A 21,006-nucleotide genomic window follows, 5' to 3' on the forward strand; every position below is an offset into this window, starting at 1 on the left:
TATGAGGGAGGTCCAGAACTTAAGTCTCTTTAGCTTCACAGTAATTTACTCTTCCTTCTGTTGGGAAGTGCTGATTGTGTGAAGCTGCCTTTAGGCACATACACCCAAACTCTTCCCTGGGACATTGCCACTCCACCATTCAAGAGCAATGTTGGATGAGACTTGAGACTCCCAGGCTATGCTCTGACAAGTGAATCCCAAGGACACATCCTATGCTCTCATATTGGCCCTAAAAATATGTCTTAAGTTCCCATCACATATGCAGCACCTGAAACTTGAGGTAAGGACCTGATTCTATTCTTGGATATCCCAGCAGCATCAAAGTTCTCATTAACTTCCTGCTAGTTTTCCCTTATTGCTGACTGGAATTCTTACCTCTTTTAAAGAAGAAAAATTTTATGACATTACACCTTTTCTTTTTCTAACTCTGTATGTTATGGTGTAAACTCCACACCTTTTGTTCTCCAAGCTTGGTCCTTGTTCTTTCTAAGCTAGACCATTTTGTTTTAAGAATTCAAAATGAAAATTATTTCTCTCTTATAAACCCAGTTCTTATAAATCAATAGTGCACTGGCTTTCAAGACTATTCTCTTAGCCAAAAATTTGAAAGTCTGTTTGAGAACCAAAAAGTCAAGAAAATGACTCTTCTTTGTCTATGTGTTTTCTTCCTCTGAGTGCTCTTTGGGGAAAAAAATAAATAAATAAAGCTACTTCTGAAGACTAAACAAGGGAGGGTAGACTATGGGACAGGAAAAAGCAATCTATCAATATCTCAACATATGTTTCTGCTTTAGAAAGTACTGATTTGGGCTTCTAGGTACCAGAAAGATTAACTAGAATAATTGTGATAAATTATTATCAATGGAGGAGCTGTGATATCAGTAAGAGTCCCATTAGACACAAATAGAAAGGGATTTAGGTGCTTCCAAATTTTTGGAAGGGTTTAAAATAGCAGGTTCTAGGCTAGGTCTCTAGAAATGACTTTTGGAACAAAACTGACCAAGAGATCTGTACTTGTGCCATAATTAGAAATTTGGTAAATCAATAAGACATTGTACCCCATTCTGGCTCCAGGATCACACACCATTCCATTTCTAACTGGGGATCAAACAGCTGCCACCAGAGGAGTTAGCTCCTGGACGTTTACATGCCAATTAGAGCCATAATTAGTAACATGGATGTCTCACATGCTGTCACCTCCTTCCCTCAGAACTCGGTTCTAAATTCAGGCCTCACATGAATGCGTCTGATCACTTTAGTGCAGAGAAGTCTGGAACATATAATTTTCAGCTTCCCAGCCTCTGTAATAGAAAAGGAAGGCACACTAGGAGGAGGTTGGAAGAGACATTAGCGTCCCAACTTGTCATCTACCTGCCAGAGCTGTGTACATTATCCTACCTCTGGGAGCTACATCTTTGCCTCGTCCCTTCTGATTGGCATATAATCCATTCCACCTTGGCCCTTCCCGGAGGTAAACCTATGTCTTCTTTTACCTGATGGAATTTCTATAAATAGCCCTAGGACTATTCTTCCCCGTGAGATAGACTTGAATGTAAGTGTGTTCTTCCACTTCCATCTAATTTGTCTTAGATTCTGGGGTGTGACTTGTTTACAAACCAAATTTTGATGCTGGAAACAATCTAGTTTTACTTTCCAAATAACAGGTTTTAAAAAACCTCATTTTGGTACAAACAATGCTCTCATAGAAGGGTCCTAACATCAATGATTGAAATTCTGATTTCTTGACACAAAACTGGAGAGATTCAGGTTGTTTGTACTGTGAGAGTCTTACTTTTCTCAACAAACATGCATCTTGGCTATAAAATATTGTGTGGGGTCATGACCCCATTAAATTCTGTAAATTAAATTTCAATTGTTTATTATAGTAAATGATATCAGACCAAGAATAAAGGAGTCTGTAGAAACAATATCATTTAATCATGGAGAAACTGAAAGAATTTTATTCATGATGGAGCATAAATAGCATGTTTAGATTTCATTATTTAATAAAAATTGATATAAATTAGCTTTTCTCCTAATTTAGTTTCATTCAGGCATGCCTTTTAATTCCTCTTAATTCACTCATTCATAGAGTCAGTACAGAAAGGTATGAAAGACATTAATCTTAATCTCATAATAATTTTAGCAAAGGTCCCTTGTTCATGTCTAGTTAGTATTTTACTTCCTTCCATTGTGACACTAAAACTCAGTATGTTGGTAGGATGTGTGGTAGGAGAAATAGACACAGGTTATAACAATGCATATGGTTATCTGGAATCTTCCAACAGTGTCATTAGGTGTCCTCTGGGACATGATCTTCCTTCCATCACCTTCTACCACCTGGCACTCAATGAGATGGCCATACTTACATGAACGCACTTCACATCCTCTTCTTGACTTCAACACTGGCCGCAAAGGGAACCCTTGTGGCTATGCCTAGATACTGTACACTTATACCTCTTGCACTTCTCTATTACCCATATCAATCTACCATTCTGCCCGGGGCCTTCTGATCCTTGAAAGTGTCCTGGGGTGGAGTGTTCCTCAGGAACTATAGAAGTGTCCCTTGGAAGGAGGGACACCCACCTCAGTGTGGATCAGGACTCCTGCCCACTTTTATCCCCTCTAGCTGGAGTACAACAGAGTGCCCAGTTCCCTACTGTGTTTCTCTCCCTTGTCTGTGAACAAGGACATGGACCCATGTCATCAGGTAAGGAAATGTTGAAAAGATCTGTCTCCATACCAGGAATAAAAGGTGGCAGTCAAACATTCATCCACTTATTTACTTTGGAGCCTCTGTACTCCTCTGAATTCCTAGCTACCCCCTAACACACACACACACACACACACACACACACACACACACACACACACACACACACACACTAACCCCCATAAGCTATGAGAGCAGATAATTTTGAAATCTCATATATCACCAACCCCAGAGCAGAGTTCTTGGGTGACAGTGAGAGCTGCTGCCTCTGCAGCTGGTGCACAGATAACTTCAAACCTGCTATATATGTTTATTGAAGTATAGTTGATGTATTGGTTTGGCTAAAAAGTTCATTCAGATTTTTACCTAAGATGTTATGGAAAATCCCAAACGAAATTTATGGCCAACCCAATAAAATATTACATAAGTTACAAGTGTACATTATAGTAATTCACAATTTTTAACGTTATACTCCATTTATAGTTATTATAAAATATTGGCTATATTTCCTGTGTTATAAATATAAAGATGAATTTATCCTTATAGCTTGTTTTATACATAACAGTTTGTACCTTTTAATCCCCTACTCCTATATTGCCCCTCCTCCCTCCCCTCTCCCTGTTGTTAACCACTAGCTTGTTCTCTATGTCTGTTTCTCTTTTGTTATATTCATTTGTTTGTTGTATTTTTTAGATTCCATGTAAGTGATACCACACAGTACTTAAAACCGGTTGTTTTTAAAAGGTCCATTTGCTGCTTTCAGTCAACCCATGCTGTCGTTTACATATCGCCTTCCTGTTATTCTCTTGCTACCTTAATTTTGTTTGGTTTTGATTTAAAGCTTTGTTTTCATTTTACATGAAAAATAAAAAAAAGAAAAACACAAAAAAGAAATCTCTCTACATTCTTACATCTATCTCTTGAGCCCAAGATGTCACAGTCCTTTCACAGCTTATTGCTTCAGCTTAGAAGATTAATACATGTCTTTCTAAAAATTATGGAATATTCCAGACACAGAGAGTTGTAAAGAATGACATAACAAATGGCCAAGTACCTACCATCTATGACTTAAGATGTAAAATATTATCAATGCATTTGAAGACTCCTGTATACTTCCTGATCAAATTTTCCTCTCCCTCAGGTATTCTGATTTTAGTGACACACATTTCTTAACTTTTCCTATGCTCTTTGGTCTATTTATTTTTAGGCAACTCAGTTAAACGGGGGAGTATTCCCTGGCTCTCCTTTGCCCCAGTGGTATCTGTTTTCAACATGGACCTGTATAATGTCAGGGAATAGGGGGAGGTGTGGTCTTGATTTACAACTGAAAACCTGGCTTCTAAGGTATCTCACCAGATCCTACACCTGGCCACTTTCCAAGATGAGGACATTGAGATGTCCATATCTCCAACCAGCCCCTGACAGTAGTCAGTGAAACAACTGGCCTTGAGCCTCTCCAGGACCAGAGAACTAATTTCATTGAAAATGAAAATCTCTTTTGAGGATGCACCAGGACCTGGGAAGCATCTTCTGTGATTCAACCAGAGTTTCACAAACTGTGCTTTGCATTTTCATCTGGAGAAATGTTTGCTTTGATAAAAAAATATGTCAAAGAAACTGAGCTTTAACTTTTATTCTTGCACATGTATATGTTTCAGTCACCATCTTTGTACATACAGATTTGTCCATAGTATAAATTCCTAGATATAAAATTTCAGGATTAAAGAAAATACACATTTCAAAGACTTTTGTACATATTACAGATTGCTCTTTGGAAAAATTGTGCCTATGCACACCTCAACGTTTGAGGGCAACCATGGATTGATTATTCATTTTAGGTTGTGCTCTTTGCTACATATCAATTAACTTCAACTTATTGGTGTCGTTATTAAAATTCTCTAACATTAAGTTTTGTCTACTTGGTTTACCAGATTGATTGGTGGTATGTCAAACTATCTCACTACTGTCTTTCAGCTTATGTTTATCTTACTAGCAGTTTATGCTATTTGCACAGAATGATTTTTATAACTTCATGTGACCTATACATGTCATCAATTGTTAAATGATCCTATGTATTCCATTCCATGTGTTTGAGCTTGAATTCTTGTGTGTGTATGTGTGTACAGTAAATGTTGTTGAAAAAATGAATGACAGTGCCTAGCCAAGTCCCTGGTGTGAGGTATATTTGAAATAAATCCTACCTATCTTTCAGGAGCCCTTTCTGTTACGAGAGTGGGCTGTCTCCTTTTATAATAGACTCTTTGTAAAGCTCCATCATTTCAAATGTGATTTTCTAATCTTCATATTAGTAGTTCCTCCTCTCTCATATTCTTCTTTCATATTCTTTAGGCTCTTTTATCTAATCAAAGGGTGAGACAAGGCTAACTTCCTCCTCACCTTGCCAGCCTGACAGCTGAGGCTTTGGTGGCTGCTTAGAAAGCAAGAATAAAGACCCCGTGGGCATGAGTCTTATAATATACTGTGTGTAAGAACCACCCAGGGAGCTTGTTAAAGTTCAGAGTTGTGGGCCTCCCCACTATAGAAGCTGAGTTGTTAGGTTGAGAGTTGGGTCCTGAAATCTGTATCTTAAAGCACAAATGACACTTTGAGGAGCACTCTCCACAGGACCCAATTTCTCCCACTATTTAGGGATTGCAGGGCTGCCAAAGTTTGGAAGTTCAGCAGGGGTTGAATTTTTCCCTTCACTAGTATCTCAGATGGCTTATATTTGTTAATTTACAAGGGACACCTTAATCTGCAAAAAGAAAATTAATCTCTGAAAGCTAATTAAGGGTGTTATCATAAACCTTCCTTCAGACACCAACATCCAGAGGGACTTGCTCTTCTAATTAGTGAGCTCAGGCCCAGGAGGTTTCCCTTCCAGTGTGTCTGCATGGGATATTGATTTTAAAGGCCAAAGAGGACCCTAGGGAATTTGACCCTGAAGCAGGAATTTCTAAAATACAAGATAGTGATATCGTAAGTTTGGGCTGTAATATTTGCTCTAAAGCCATGTGCCACCTTGCAGAGGAAAGACCATTTCAACATTCAAATCTTGTTGGGGGAATGGGGACATGAGGGAGGAGCAAAGAAACAAATCAAGGAGAGATCCCCTATTACCTGTGTCTGGCACCTGTGTGGAGGGTGGGGTCACCTGTACATCTGAAGAAAAAGGGGGAGCAATCAGAATTACAAAGCAGTTGAGGCCAAATGGTGAATCCTGCAAAAGTTCTCTGATTCCTCCCAAGCATCTTTTGTACCACATGATGAATGCTTGATCAGAGTCACAAAGACATGTATCTTACTTATGCAGAGAACATGCGTCATACACAGACATGAGTTTTGAAAGACTACAGTGTTTCCATGTTTCTGGAATTAGTTGATCACATTGAAACATTGAGATTTCATATAAAAATCCAGGTTTCTGGTTTTCCCTGGAAAATGGGAAGATCTGAACACATTGGGCCCTCACTCTGTGTGGTAACCTTAGTTCGAGCTAACGAACCAGCCGTCTCTGAGAGAGGCCTCTCAATCTTCCACATCTGCATTCCTCAACTATTGTTTTACCTACCAGTCCCCCAGTGCTTTTGGCCTTACACATGATATTTAAAAGCTGCCTTTCACATGTAATGAATTCTTTTCAACTCATCTGAAACGATATGATTTCACACTCTTACAGTGAGTTTCCTGTCTTCCAGTCACTGTCCCTGTGGAAGAGGCCAGGGGGACCAAAGGTATTCCCAAGTCAGCCCTTGCCTGCCTAGCAGAAATGCCTATCAATCCCCTCCTCTGCTGCTCTAATAATGACCTCCAGCAAGGGTGACTTCCAGCAAGAGTGACCAACTCATCCTGGTTTGTTGGAGTTATTCCTCATTTTAGCACTGAAAGTCCTCAATCCCAGGCAAGCTGGGACAGTTGCTCAACCTATCTCCAGTTGGCCAAAAGGACTTTGGAATTTGGGGCTGTGGGCATCAAGCTTGGAAGCACATTCTTGAGCTCCACCTGCCCTAGCTTTGGAAAGCTCAAAGCGTTGTCGGGAGAAGTTCTAAGGCAACCTATCATAAGAACACTTGCATGCTGACAACGGAGGAGCAATTTATGATGTACTGTGTCTTTCTGTAGGAATGGAAAATTAGACTTCTTCCTCTTCCTTCTTTGTATATTTAATGTAACTGAACAAGGAATTAATGGTTACGGATGCCAACAATCTTACCTGCCTGCATCTGTCTCCTGCCCAGCTGGACGCTCACTGTGTACCTGGACTCCTGGATCCAAGGGAGAAAGCTTTTCCTGTAATTATAAGGATGGTAAATAGAGATTGTAAAAAGACTGCCTCCATAACACTCACATCCAATTTTTGACTCAGACATTTCATTTCAAATGTTTTGGGGGCTATTGTTTATGAAAGTGGAGGTTAGCCTGTACCAACTTATAAGATCCAGATACATAGGTGTGGTACAAACCCATGATTGTATCTGTCTATGAGTTTTATTGTGTTCACATTCTTATTTTTTTTTACAGTCTTAAAATTAATATGTGCTTTTAATGGAAATATCCAAAACATTCAGACAAGTGTAAAGAGAAAAAAGAATCCATTATTCCTCACATAAACTTTTATCAACTTTATAATTTTATTAATTTTTTTTTTTATTGAAGTACAGTTGGTTTACACTGTTGTGTTAGTTTCTGGTGTACAGTAAAGTGATTCAGTTACACATCCACATATTTTTTTTTCTTTTTCACATTATTTTCCATTATAAGTTATTACAAGATATTGAATATAGTTCCCTATGCCAGTGGTCCTTAACCTTTTTGGCAGCAGAGACCTGCATCATGGAAGACAATTTTTCCACGGACAGTGGAGGGGAGGGGAGGGAGAGAGGGGATGGTTCAGGCGGTAATGTGAGCAATGGTTCAGGCAGTAATGCAAGCAATAGCGAGCAATGACGAGCGATGGGAAACAGCAGATGAAGCTTCACTCATTTGCCCTCTGTTCACCTCCTGCTCTGAAGCCCTCACCGGTCCACAGCCCAGAGGTTGGGGACCACTGCCATATGCTATACAATAACTCCTTGTTGTTTATCTATTTTATATATAGTACTGTGTATCTGTTAATCACAAGCTCCTAATTTATCCCTCCCCCCTTTCCCCTTTGGTAACCATAAGTTTGTTTTCTATGTCTATGAGTCTGTTTCTGTTTTGTAAACAAGTTCATTTGTATCATTTTTTAGATTCCACATACATGTGATATCATATGATATTTGTCTTTCTCTGTCTGACTTACTTCACTTAGTATGATAATGTCTAGGTGCACCCATGTTGCTGCAAATGGCATTATTTCATTCTTTTTATGGCTGAGTAATATTCCATTGTATATATAAGCCACATCTTCTCATCCATTCACCTGTTGATGGACACTTAGGTTGCTCCCATGTCTTGTCTATTGTAAATAGTGCTGCTATGAACTTTGGGGTGCAAGTATCTTTTCAAATTAGAGAGTTGTTTTCAGATATATGCCCAGGAGTGGGATTTCTGGATCATATGGTAACTCTATTTTTAGCTTTTTAAGGAATGTCCATACTGTTCTGCATAGTGGCTGCACCATTCCTACCAACAGTGTAGGATGGTTCCCTTTTCTCCACATCCTCTCCAGCATTTATTACTTGTAGACTTTTTTTCTTTTTTTTTGGCTACATCAGATCTTAGTGTGGCAGGTGGGATCTTCATTGCAGTTTGTGGGTTTCTCTCTAGTTGTGGCGGGTGGGCCCCAGAGCACACAGGCTCAGCAGTTGCAGCACATGGACTGTACAGTCATGGCATGCAGGCTCTAGTGTGCGTGGGCTTCATTGCCCTGCAGCATGTGGGATCTTAGTTCCCTGACCAGGGATCAAACCCACATCCCCTGCATTGGAAGGCAGATTCATAACCACTAGACCACCAGGGAAGTTCCTACTTGTAAACTTTTTGATGATGCCCATTCTGACTGGTGTGAGGTGATACATCATAGTTTTGATTTGCATTTCTCTAATAATTAGCAATTCAACTTTATAATTTGAATCTTATAATTTGTATCATATAACTCGTATCTTCCTTCTTTCACTTAGTGTTATTTCATTAGCAAAGATGCCATTAAAAAAATATTTCACAACTGAGAGAACATAGGTACAGGACCAGTGGAGATGATGCTGATGTTCGGCTAGCTGTGGAGTGGGAACAGGGTCCTGGAGCTGCCTGCTCTGACAGGCTTTCACCCTCTAGTGACTAATACCTTCAAAAATCTATGTCAGCATCAAATATACCTAGAGGACAATATACTATAGTTATATATGTGCGTGTAATACATGCACATAGTTTTAAATTAGAAATCAAATGCTACTAAATGGCTACTAGAAGCTACGATTACTATTTTTTCTTTTCTTCTGGCATTTATCTCTATATTTCAAATACACACACATACATCACCTGCAATAAAGTCAATAAACATCTAAATGTACACACACACACATACACACAGATATATACATGCGTGTGTTTGGATATTACTTATTGACTTTATTGTATTACAGGTGAAGTGTTTTGTGTCATTTGTTTATTTGTTACCACACTCTTTTTTATTCCTACTCTTCCATCCTCTTGATATGACTATATGACAGTTTGGGGGTCAATCTGTATTCATCAGTTTTATCATTTTGACTATGCAAATATTGTTCACTGCTGCTGCAAACTGAGTACTGTGATTACATCTTCTTTCTTAGAGAAGTGGCTTAGAACCTGACAATCTGAGTTTGAATTCCACTCTGGTACCTTAGGTACATCACTGCTCTATTATTCCCTCACTGTATAATAGAGATATCAAGAATATCAACTTGTTAGGGTGATTTTAAAGATTAAATGAGTTAACATGTAAAAAGGCTTAGAACATTAGTCTCATATCAGGAGTATTCAATAAAATTTAGCTATAATTATTGCTCAACTTATTCTGTATTATGGTATTAATATTGCCCCACTAAAATTTTGGCTTTTGTTTTAATCTCTTAGTCTTTTCACACCATTTAATAGTTCTATAAAACACCTCAAATCAATTTCCTACACATTCAGATATATCAGGTAGTCTTTCAGGGTTGAGGGATTTATAAGAGTGGTAGGGATTATGATAAACTGGAGGAGATATCCATTCAGAAATTCTCTGTCTGCTTGGTGCACAGCTGTCCCCAGAGCTTTTTTTGCCATCATTCTTGGAGTTTCCTGGCCTTCCTTCTATCTGAGACCCTGGCTTACTGAGCCCTATGCTCTTCTCTTTTTGGTGTAATTCCTTGCTTTGGTAAAAATCATCCATCTGTGGCTTCTTGAGAATATTTGAGCAAGGCTAAATTCAGGCACAGTTTTTGAGATTTTGCTTGTCAAAATATGCCTTTATTCTATTTTTCTACTTAATTTATGGTTTGGTTAAATATAGACCTCTAGGTCAAAAATCTGATTTTTAAAGGCATTTTTGTTTTCTGGCCTATAGTGTTCCTGTTGAGAAAGTCTACTGCCACTCCCATTCCAGTCTTTTGTCTGAGACCTGATTCTCCTTTCTGGAAGAATTTAGACTCTTCTATTTAACTCCAGTGTTCTGGGATTTCATAATCATGTTTGTGTGTTGTGGTTCCCCTCCCTCCACCCCCACCCCCCATTCAGTGTGCTGGGCACTCTACTCATTGGGCTGAGAAATCTGGAAATGAATATTTTTAGTTCTGGAAAATGTCCTTGCATTTCTTTTCTTTGATCATTTTCGTTCCCACTAATTTAATTAATTCTCCTACTAGTAGGATGTTGGCCCTCCCAATGGGTTCCCTGATTTTCTGCCTTTCTCATCTTTGTCTTTTCTTCTGCTTTCCAGGAAATAGTCCCAGTTTTGTCTTCCAAACACTTTACTGGATGTTTTCTTAGCTATCAGTTTTTTAAATTTCTAATATGATAGCACCACTCATTAGCAGCATATTTAACTTTATGAATAGAACATAATTTACTTAAATTTTCTCCTAATATTGGCACTTTGATAGATTACAAATTTTTATAGAAAATGAGGCAATAAACATATGTAAATATATCTGCAACCACAGATCCAATGAATTCAATACAATTTTTCAAAAGTGAACATACTGAGAAAAATAATATGAATATTTTAAAGTTCTTTGTTATTGATTTATTTTTCTTTATTTCATTTTTTATTGAAATATTGTTGACATGCAATATTATTAGTTTCAGTTGTACTATATAGTGATTTGGTATTTTCACACATTATAAAATGATATCATGGTAGGTGTAATAACCATCTGTCTCCATAAAAAGTTATTACAATATTGCTGATGATATTCCTTATGCTGTATATTACATCCCTATCACTTATTTTATAACTGGAGATTTGTAACTCTTAATCCAGTTCACGTATTTCACTCCCCACCATTCCCCTACCCTTAGAAAACCACTTATTTCTTCTCCGTATCTATGAGTCTGTTTTTGTTTTGTTTTTTGGATTCCACATATAAATGAGATCATATGGTATTTGTCATCTCTATCTGACTTATTTCACTTAGTATAATACCCCTTAGATCCATCCACGTTTTCTCAAATGTCAGTATTCCATTTTTTAATGGTTGAAATTATTCCATTGTATACGTACCACATCTACTTTGTCCATTCCTCTATCATTGAATACTTAGGTTGCTTCCATATCTTGGCTATTGTAAATAATGTTGCAATGAACATAGGGATGTATATATCTTTTGAAATTAGTGTTTTTATTTTCTTAAATAAATACCCAGAAATGAAATTCCTGGATCATATGACAGGTCTATTTTTAATATTTTGAGGAAACTCCATACTGTTTTCCATAGTGGCAGCACCAATTTGCAATCTCACCAGCAGTGTACCAGGATATCCTTTTCTCTACATCCTTGCCAACACTTGTTATTTGTTGTCTTACTGATAACCGCCATCTGACAGATGTGAGATAGTATCTCACTGTGGTTTTGGTTTGCATTTCCCTGATGATTAGTGACATCAATCATCTTTTTTATGTGCCTGTTGGTCATCTGCATGTCTTTGGAAAAATGTCATTTCAGGTCCTCTGCCCAACTTTTAATCAGACTGGGTTCTTTTTTGTTTGTTTGTTCGCTAGTTTTGTTCTTTTGTTTTTTGCTGTTGAGTTGTATGATATGAGTTCTTTGCATATTTTGGATATTAACCACTTATCATATACATTGATTGTTAATATCTTCTCCCATTCAGTAGGCTGACTTTTCATTTTGTTGATGGTCTCCTTCACTGTGCAAAACTTTTTATTTTAGTGTGCTCCCATTTGCTTATTTTTGCCTTTATTTCCCTTACCTGAGGAGACATAGCCAAAAAAGTATGCCTAGGACTGATGACAAAGAGTGTATTGCCTATGTATTCTTCTTGGAGTTTTATGGTTTCAGGTCTTTGAGTTTATTTTTGTATATGGTGTGAGAAAGTTTGATTAATTTTCCCAACATTATTTATTTAAGAGGGAGATATTCCCCCAATGTAGATTAACTGACAATATAAGTGGGAGTTTATTTCTGGCTGCTCTATTCTGTTCCATTGATCTATGTGTCTGCTTTTGTGCCAGCATTGTGATACTGTTGTGATTAGTATAGCTTTGTAGTATATTTTGAAATTAGGGAGCATGATACCTCCAGCTTTGTTCTTCTTTCTCAAGATTGCTTTGGCTACTTGGGTCTTTTGTGTTTCTACACAAATTTTTAAATATTTTGCTCTTGTTCTGTGAAAAATGCCTTTGTATTTTGATATGGATTGCACTGAATCTGTAGATTGCCTTGTGTAGCATGTTTTTTAACAATTTTATTTCTTCCAATCCATGAGCACATTATATCTTTCCATTTCTCTGTGTCTTCTTCAAATTCTTTCAGAAAACACTCTCATTTACCATTGCAACAAAAAGAATAAAATATCTAGGAAAAACCTACCTAAGGAGACAAAAGACCTGTATGCAGAAAATTATAAGACACTGATGAAAGAAATTAAAGATGATACAAATAGATGGAGAGATATACCATGTTCTTGGATTGGAAGAATCAATATTGTGAAAATGACTCTATTACCCAAGCAATCTACAGATTCAATGCAATCCCTATCAAACTACCACTGGCATTTTTCACAGAACTAGAACAAAAAATTTCACGATTTGTATGGAGACACAAAAGACCCCGAATAGCCAAAGCAATCTTGAGAACAAAAAATGGAGCTGGAGGAGTCAGGCTCCCTGACTTCAGACTATACTACAAAGCTACAGTAATCAAGACAGTATGGTACTGGCACAAAAACAGAAAGATAGATCAATGGAACAGGATAGAAATCCCAGAGATAAACCCACACACATATGGTCACCTTATCTTTGATAAAGGAGGCAGGAATGTACAGTGGAGAAAGGACAGCCTCTTCAATAAGTGGTGCTGGGAAAACTGGACAGGTACCTGTAAAAGTATGAGATTAGATCACTTCCTAACACCATACACAAAAATAAGCTCAAAATGGATTAAAGACCGAAATGTAAGGCCAGAAACTATCAAACTTTTAGAGGAAAACATAGGCAGAACACTCTATGACATAAATCACAGCAAGATCCTTTTTGACCCACCTCCTAGAGAAATGGAAATAAAAACAAAAATAAACAAATGGGACTTAATGAAACTTCAAAGCTTTTGCACAGCAAAGGAAACCATAAAGAAGACCAAAAGACAACCCTCAGAATGGGAGAAAATATTTGCAAATGAAATAACTGACAAAGGATTAATGTCCAAAATTTATAAGCAGCTCATGCAGCTCAATAACAAAAAAACAAACAACCCAATCGAAAAATGGGCAGAAGACCTAAATAGACATTTCTCCAAAGAAGATATACAGACTTCCAACAAACACATGAAAGAATGCTCAACATCATTAATCATTAGAGAATTGTTTTCTTAATTTCTTTTTCTGATAGTTCTATATTAGTGTGTAGAAACACAACAGATTTCTGTACATTCATTTTGCATCCTGCCTCTTTAATGAATTCATTTATTGTTTGAATATTTTGTGGTGACATCTTTAGGATTTTCTATGTATAATATCATGTCATCTGCAACCAGTGACAAATTTACTTCTTCCTTTTCAGTCTGAATTACTTTTTTCTTTTTCTTGTATGATTCCTGTGGCTAGGACTTCCAATAGTATGTTGAATAAAAGTGGCAAGAATGGGTATCCTTGTCTTGTCCCTGATCTTAGAGGAAAGACTTTCAGCTTTTAAGCACTGAGTACGATGTTGGCTATCGGTTTGTCATATAAACATTTATTACCTTTATTGTGTTCAGGTATGTATCTTATACCTCTTTTGTTGAGAGTTTTTATCATAAATGGATGTTAAATTTTGTCAAAATCTTTTTCTTCATCTATTGAAATGATCATATGATTTTTTATTCTTCAGTTTGTTAATATGGTGTATCCCATTGATTTGCAGAAAACTGAAGCATCATTTTATCCCAGAGATAGATCCTACTTGATCAAGGTGTATGATACTTTTAATGTACTGGTGAATTCTGTTTGCTAATATTTTGTTGAGGTTTTTTGCATCTATGTTTATCAGTGATTTTAGCCCATAATTTTCTTTCTTTTTTTTTTCTTTTTTGTGGTATCTTTGTTCTGGCTTTGGTATCAAGGTGATGTTGGCCTCATAGAATGAGTTGGGAAGCATTCCTTCCTCTTCATTTTTTTGGTATAGTGTGAGAAAAATAAATGTAGAATTCCCCTATAACGGCATCTGGTCCTGGACTTTTGTTTGTTTGGAGTTTCTTTACTACTGATTCAATTTCATTACTGGTAATTGATTCATATTTTGTCTTTCTTCCTGATTCAATCTTGGGAGATAGTACATTTATAGGAATTTGTCCATATCTTCTAGGTTGTCCTTTTTTTTTGGTGTATTATTGTTCATAATGATCTCTTATGATCATTTGTATTTATTTGGTATCAGGTGTAACTTCTTTTTCATTTCTGATTTTATTTATTTAAGTCCTCTTTCTTTTTTCGTAATGAGTCCAGCTAAAGTCATTTTTCTCCAGGTATTTTTTATTTTCCTCTTTGGTTTCTTCAGTGACTTATTGATTGTTTGGTAGCATATTGTTTAGCTTTCACATGTTTGTGGGGGGAGTTCTTGCAGTTTTTTCTTGTAGTTTATTTCCAGTTTCATAACATTGATGACCTATGGAATCATACTTGGAACCAAGATGGAAAAAATGCTTCATAGGATTTCAGTCTTCTTAAATTTACTGAGATTTGTTTTGTGACCTAGCATGTGATCTATCCTGGAGCATGTTCCATGTGCATTTGAAAAGAATGTGTATTCTATTGTTTTTGGCTGGAATGTTTATATATATATTTAAATAGTTATAAATATATATATATTTATTAAGTTTATCTGTTCTAATGTATCATTTAAGTCCACTGTTTCCTTATTGATTTTATGTCTGGATGATCTGCACATTGATGTACATGGGTTGTTAAATTTGCGTGCTATTATTGTGTTGCTGTCAACTTCTGTCTTTATGTTGTTAACATTAGCTTTATGTATTTAGGTGTTCCTATGTTGGGTGCATATATATTTACAATTGTTATATTGTCTTCTTGGATTCATCTTTTTATTATTATGTAATGTCCTTGTCTCTTGTTACTGTTTTTGTTTTAAAGTTTATTTATCTGATATAAGTATTGCTACTGTGATTTTCTTTTCATTTCCATTTTCATGGAATACCTTTTCTCCAACTCCTCACTTTCAGTCTGCATGTGTATCTTTAGATCTGATCTGAGGTGAGTCTTGTAGGTAGTATATATTTGGGTATTGTTTTTTATCCATTCAGCCACTCTATGTCTTTTGATTGGATCAGTTAGTCCAGTTACATTTAAAGTAATCATTGATAGGATCTTTTTACCATTGTGTCCAACTGGAAAACATCTGATTATTTTTGTAGTAGTTGTTGTTGTTTTGGTTTCTTTCTTTTGTCTCCTTTTGCTCTCTTCCTTTGTTATTGTTTTTTTAAACTTTTATGTATGTATTTATGTATGTATGTATTTATTCAGGCTGCACTCTACAGCTTGTGGGATCTTAGTTCCTCAACAGGGATTGAACCCGGACCCTGGCAGTGAAAGCACTGAGTCCTAACCACTGGACTGCCAGGGATTTACCCTCTTCCTTTGTTTTTTGATGACTATTTTTTATTTTATGTTTTGATTCCTTTGTCTTCTTTGTGTGTGTATCTAGTACAGATTTTTGGTTTGTAGTTATCATTAGGTTTAATTTTTAACAATCTATATATTTACATATAATTATTTTAAGTTGCTGATTTCATTTGAAAGCATTTAAACAACCCTGCATATTTACTCCTACTCTCATGTTTACTGTTTTTGACATCATATTTACATCTTATTATCCCTTAAATATTTATTGTGGATCTATATGATTTTACTACTTTTGTCATTTAACCTTTCTACTAGCTGTGTAAGTGGTTGATCTACTACCTTTAGTCTATATTTGCCTTACAAATGAGACATTTCCTCCTGTAAATTTTATTTTTCTAGTTGTGGCCTTTCTTTTCTGATTAGAGAAGTCCCTTTAACATTTCTTGTGAAGCTGGTTTCATGGTGCTGGATTCTTTTAGCATTTGCTTGTCTGGAAAACTTTTGCTCCCTTCTTCAAGTGTGAATTCTTGGTTGTAGGTTTCTCCCTTTCATCACTTTAAATATATCACTCCACTCTCTTCTGTCCTGCAGAGTTTCTGCTGAAAAGTCAGCTCACAGTCTTATGGGTATTCCTTTCCTTGTATGTAACTAGCTGCTTTTCCTTTGCTGCTTTTAATATTCTCTCTTTATCTTTAACTTTTTGGCATTATAATTACAATGTATCTTGGTGTGGTCTTTTTTGGGTTGAGCCTGTTTGGGACTCTTTGTGATTCCTGGTCCTAGAAGTCTGTTTCCTTTGCCAGGTTAAGGAAATTGTTAGTTCTTATGTCTTCAACTATGTTCTTTGCCTCTCTCTCTTTTGTCTTTCTGTGACACTTATAATGAGAAAGTTAGGAAGTTTGATGTTGTCACAGAGGTCTCTTAAACTGTCCTCATTTTTTAAAATTCTTCTCCTTTTTTCTGTTCAGCTTGAGTGATTTCCACTATTCTGTCTTCCAGTTTGCTGATTTGTTCCTCTGTATCATTCATCCTGTGCAGAGGCTGCCAACTGCTGGTGGGTAGGGATGATGGGTCTTGTCATGGCTGGCTGCACAGCCAAGGGGGTCTAGGTCCTGGTGCTGGGCCACTTGTGGGTAGGGCCAGGTCATGAGGAAGCTGGCTACAGAGTCTGAGGGGTCCTGGGACTAGTTCTGACCCAGTGGTGAGAGGAGCCAAGGTCTCAGTGTGACTGGCTCTGGGACTAGTGGTCTTGGAGTTAGTGTCAGCCTGCTGATGGGTATGACCATGGACCAGAGGGGTCCCAAGACTGCTGTTGGCCTGATAGTGGTTGGGGCCTGAAATGGCTTGCTGTAGGGTCCATGATGTTCCAGATCTAGTGTAAGCACACTGGTGGGTAGGACCAGATCCTGACGTGGTAGACTATGGGACCCAAAATGTCCCAGTGCTGGTGTCTACACATTGATGGGTGGGGCCAAGGCCCAGAGAGTCTTGGGGCTGGTGCCAGACCACTAGTGGGAAAATCTGGGTCCTTGAGTCTCTGGCTGTGGGGTTAGGAGTCCCTGAGATGGGTTGGCCCACTGGTGAATGGGGCCAGAATCTAAGGGGTTAGTTCTGGACCACTGGATGGTGGGGTCAAGTTCCTTCATCTCTGGCTATAGGCCTGGGGTTCCTGAAGCTGGTTTTGGCCCAGTGGTGGGTGTAGATGAGGTTTGAGGGGTCCCAGAGCTGGTGCCTGTCCCCTAGTGGGTGAGGCCAGGTCCTGGGGCTAATGCTGGTCAAATGGTGGACAGAGCTGGGTCCTGTGGTCTCTGGCTATGAGAACCAGGAGTCCTGGAGCTGGTTGGTGGCTCTGTTGTTTGGCTATGGGTCCCTGGGTGTCCTGAGGTTAGTGCAGTCCCACTGGTGCATGGGGCCAGGCCATGGGCCCTTGGTGGGTGGGGCCAGCTCCACTAGCTCTGAGCTAGAGGTACTTTGGAGAATAAATAGGAAGTAATTTCTTCCACCCTTGAAATTATGAGACAGAAAGAGAACAGCAGCTATTGGAGGTGAGATAATGAATAAATATCAATAATTAAGTGTAAGCAGGAATTCGGAACAATAGGTGACCATGAGATAATAAAAAATCTTAGAATGGGGCAGGGGCTTAATCCACTGTACTTGAAAACGAAAGAAAGGATGACCTCAGAAGTCTAGATGACCGAGAAATATTTGGATTATACATTGTCATTATTTGTCTCATTTTTCTTCTCCTGCTGCACTCCATATCTAACTTATTCCCTTATTTGTTCCCCTAAATTTCATCTCTCTTTAGACTTACTTACCTGGAAATTGACTGGAATTATTATGACCCTTTTCAAGCCTAGTAATTTATTGTCTACCCTTAGGAGGCAGCTTATTTGACCTTAAATTTTTATAATAAATAAGAAACATGATCCTATTCTTTATAATTATAATTTTCTGAGGGTGATTAAAACAGATTTCTAGCCATAGCTTATAATATGACTGAGACATGAGTCATAGACTCAGCAGTGAAGTAAGCTACTGTCTTCTATCCTCCATTGTTTCTGATAAGAAGCCAACCATGATTTACATCATTGTTCTACTGTATGAAATACATGATTTTTCTCTGGCTACTTTAAATTTTTTCCTTATCTTTAGATTTCACCAATTTGACTATGTGTCTTGATGTAACTTTCTGCTTGATGTTTGTGTGGCATTTTGAATCTCTAAGTTGATGGCTTTCATAAATTGTATTCGTTAGTTCTTTAAGAATTTTTTCTCCATTCTTTCTCTTTTCTCCTTCCAGTACTCCAACTGTGTATGTATTAAGCTGCTAAATAAATGGTTCCACAGGTCTTTGAGTGGCTCTGATGATTTTAAGTCAATCTTTTTCTCTATGACCTTCAGATTAGATAATTCCTTTTGATCTATTTTCAAATTAACTGACTTCTGCTATTTCCAATCTATAGTTAAGTCAATCCAATGAATTTTCATTTCAATAATTTTATTTTTCAGCTCTAGCATTTACATTTGTTTCTTTAGCATAGCATCTATTATGCTGTTTTCCACTTGATTATTTATTGCTGAGATTGTCCACTTGATTATTTATTGCTCATATATTTTTCTTTAAGTTCTTAAACATATTTGTAAGAGATGCTTTAAAGTTCTTTTTTGCTAATTACAGCATGTAGGTAAACTTGGGATTGGCTTTTATTTTCACTTCCTCCTTCTCCTTCTTCAGCATGGCCATGATTTTCATGTTTCTTCACATGTCTCATGACTTTTATTGAAAACTGGAGATTATGAGCTTTGGAGTTTTAACTGGAGATATTGTACATGTTGAGAGCTGCAAAGTGTCAAGGTGGTCAATTTAGCCAAACTAAATCCTTACTTCACTTTTTGTGATGGTGTAAGCAAGAGGCCAAAAAAAGAAGGGTATTGTTGGCTCTCCCAATGTTCCCAGTGACAAGGGTCAGTTGGATCACTGCAGCTGGGGAACCAAAAGTTCCTGCTCTTTTCTGGAACTGAATGCCAGGGTGAGAGAGAGAGGAAGAACTGGATTGGAAAAGACTGAGTCAGAGTAGGGAAAAGTATCCTCTTGGAACTTTGATAAGGAAACCTTGGCAGAGGAGTCTGAAGATGTCTTAGCAAAACATCCTCCCCACCCTCCTCCTTCCCCACATAAGGAGGTCTCTGAATGGAAGTGCCTGGGATAGAATTGAAGATATTCATAAGAGCATAGTCAGCCCAGGGAGAGGAAGTGACTGAGTCCATTACTACAGCTAACTTCAGAGGACACAGGGCACTAGCTGTGCACCAAATCAGATGTGAAGAGAGCAGCTTTTCCCCCTATGAGGCTTGCTAGGTAAATTTTGTAACTGTCTACGGTCAGGCCTGAAAGATCACACATAGGATTCTGACCTGCAGCTAACTCCAGTAGAGGCTTTAGATTCTGTCATGCTCCTTTGGAAAGTGATTTTTTTTTTCTAGCAAGAGTTAACTTGGCTAGACTCAAACTACAAACTGTCTTTGTTTCAATTGGCAGCTGCTAAAATCTTCATTTAGTTCTTTCAGCCTCTGGCTGCCGCTTTGTGATCAGGCTCCCTTGGGTCTCTCCCTTATTTGTGTAGTTTGGCAGCTAATCAAAGTTTTGGGCATATTTTAAATGAATATTTTGGGGTTCAATCGCTCTGAAACATCGTTCCTTCTAGAATGTCTCCCATGTAATAAGTTGAATAGTGTCTATATCCCCATTGCAATCTCAGGAACCTGTGAACTTTACCTTATATGGCAAACGATGTGATAGTTAAGAATCTTGAGAGGAGAAATTTATCCTTGATCATTTGTGTGGGCCCTAAATGCAATCACATATATCATTATAAGGAAGAAGCAGAGGGTGAGACAGACAAACAGAGGAGAAGACAGGCAGAAGAGGAAGAGGCAGAGATTCGAGTGATATGGCTACAAATGAAGGAATGCCTGGAACCAAGAAGCTAGAAAAGGCAAGGAATTGAGTTTCCCTCGAGCCACCAGAAGGAGCATGGTCCTGTAAACACCTTGATTTCATACTACTGATTTTCAGAACTATAAAAGAATAACTTTCTCTTGTTTCAAGCCACGCAGTTTGTGGTAATTTTTTACAGCAGTCAAAGGAAACAACTAAACCTCCTAACTTTCTGGCTGCTCTGCCACTCTGACCTTTGTCCTCTGACACCTCAAAACAGTAAGGCTGTTGAAGTCTGTGGTTTGGTAAATGGAAAAAAGAATCATCAAGAAGGAAAAAATAAAGGGAGTTTCATGGTAAAGGTCCCACAGCAAGTTAATGGCCAATCGATGTCATCATTATTTACTTGTAGAAGTGGTGTGATTTTTAGGCATTCAGACACTTTCCCTGTCTATGTTGCCTCTGTGGTGCCTAAAATCCTGTCATCACTAAGGAGAAGTTTTATATGAATTGTAAAGACTTTCTGGCTTTTAGGGTCTTCCATTATGATGGAACTACTCTGGGATGAGGTAACAACTTCTTCCACAAACAGACATGATAGTGAAACTGAGCA

This window comes from Tursiops truncatus, chromosome 14 (assembly GCF_011762595.2).
Source record: "Tursiops truncatus isolate mTurTru1 chromosome 14, mTurTru1.mat.Y, whole genome shotgun sequence".
In the NCBI taxonomy this organism is placed as follows: domain Eukaryota; kingdom Metazoa; phylum Chordata; class Mammalia; order Artiodactyla; family Delphinidae; genus Tursiops; species Tursiops truncatus.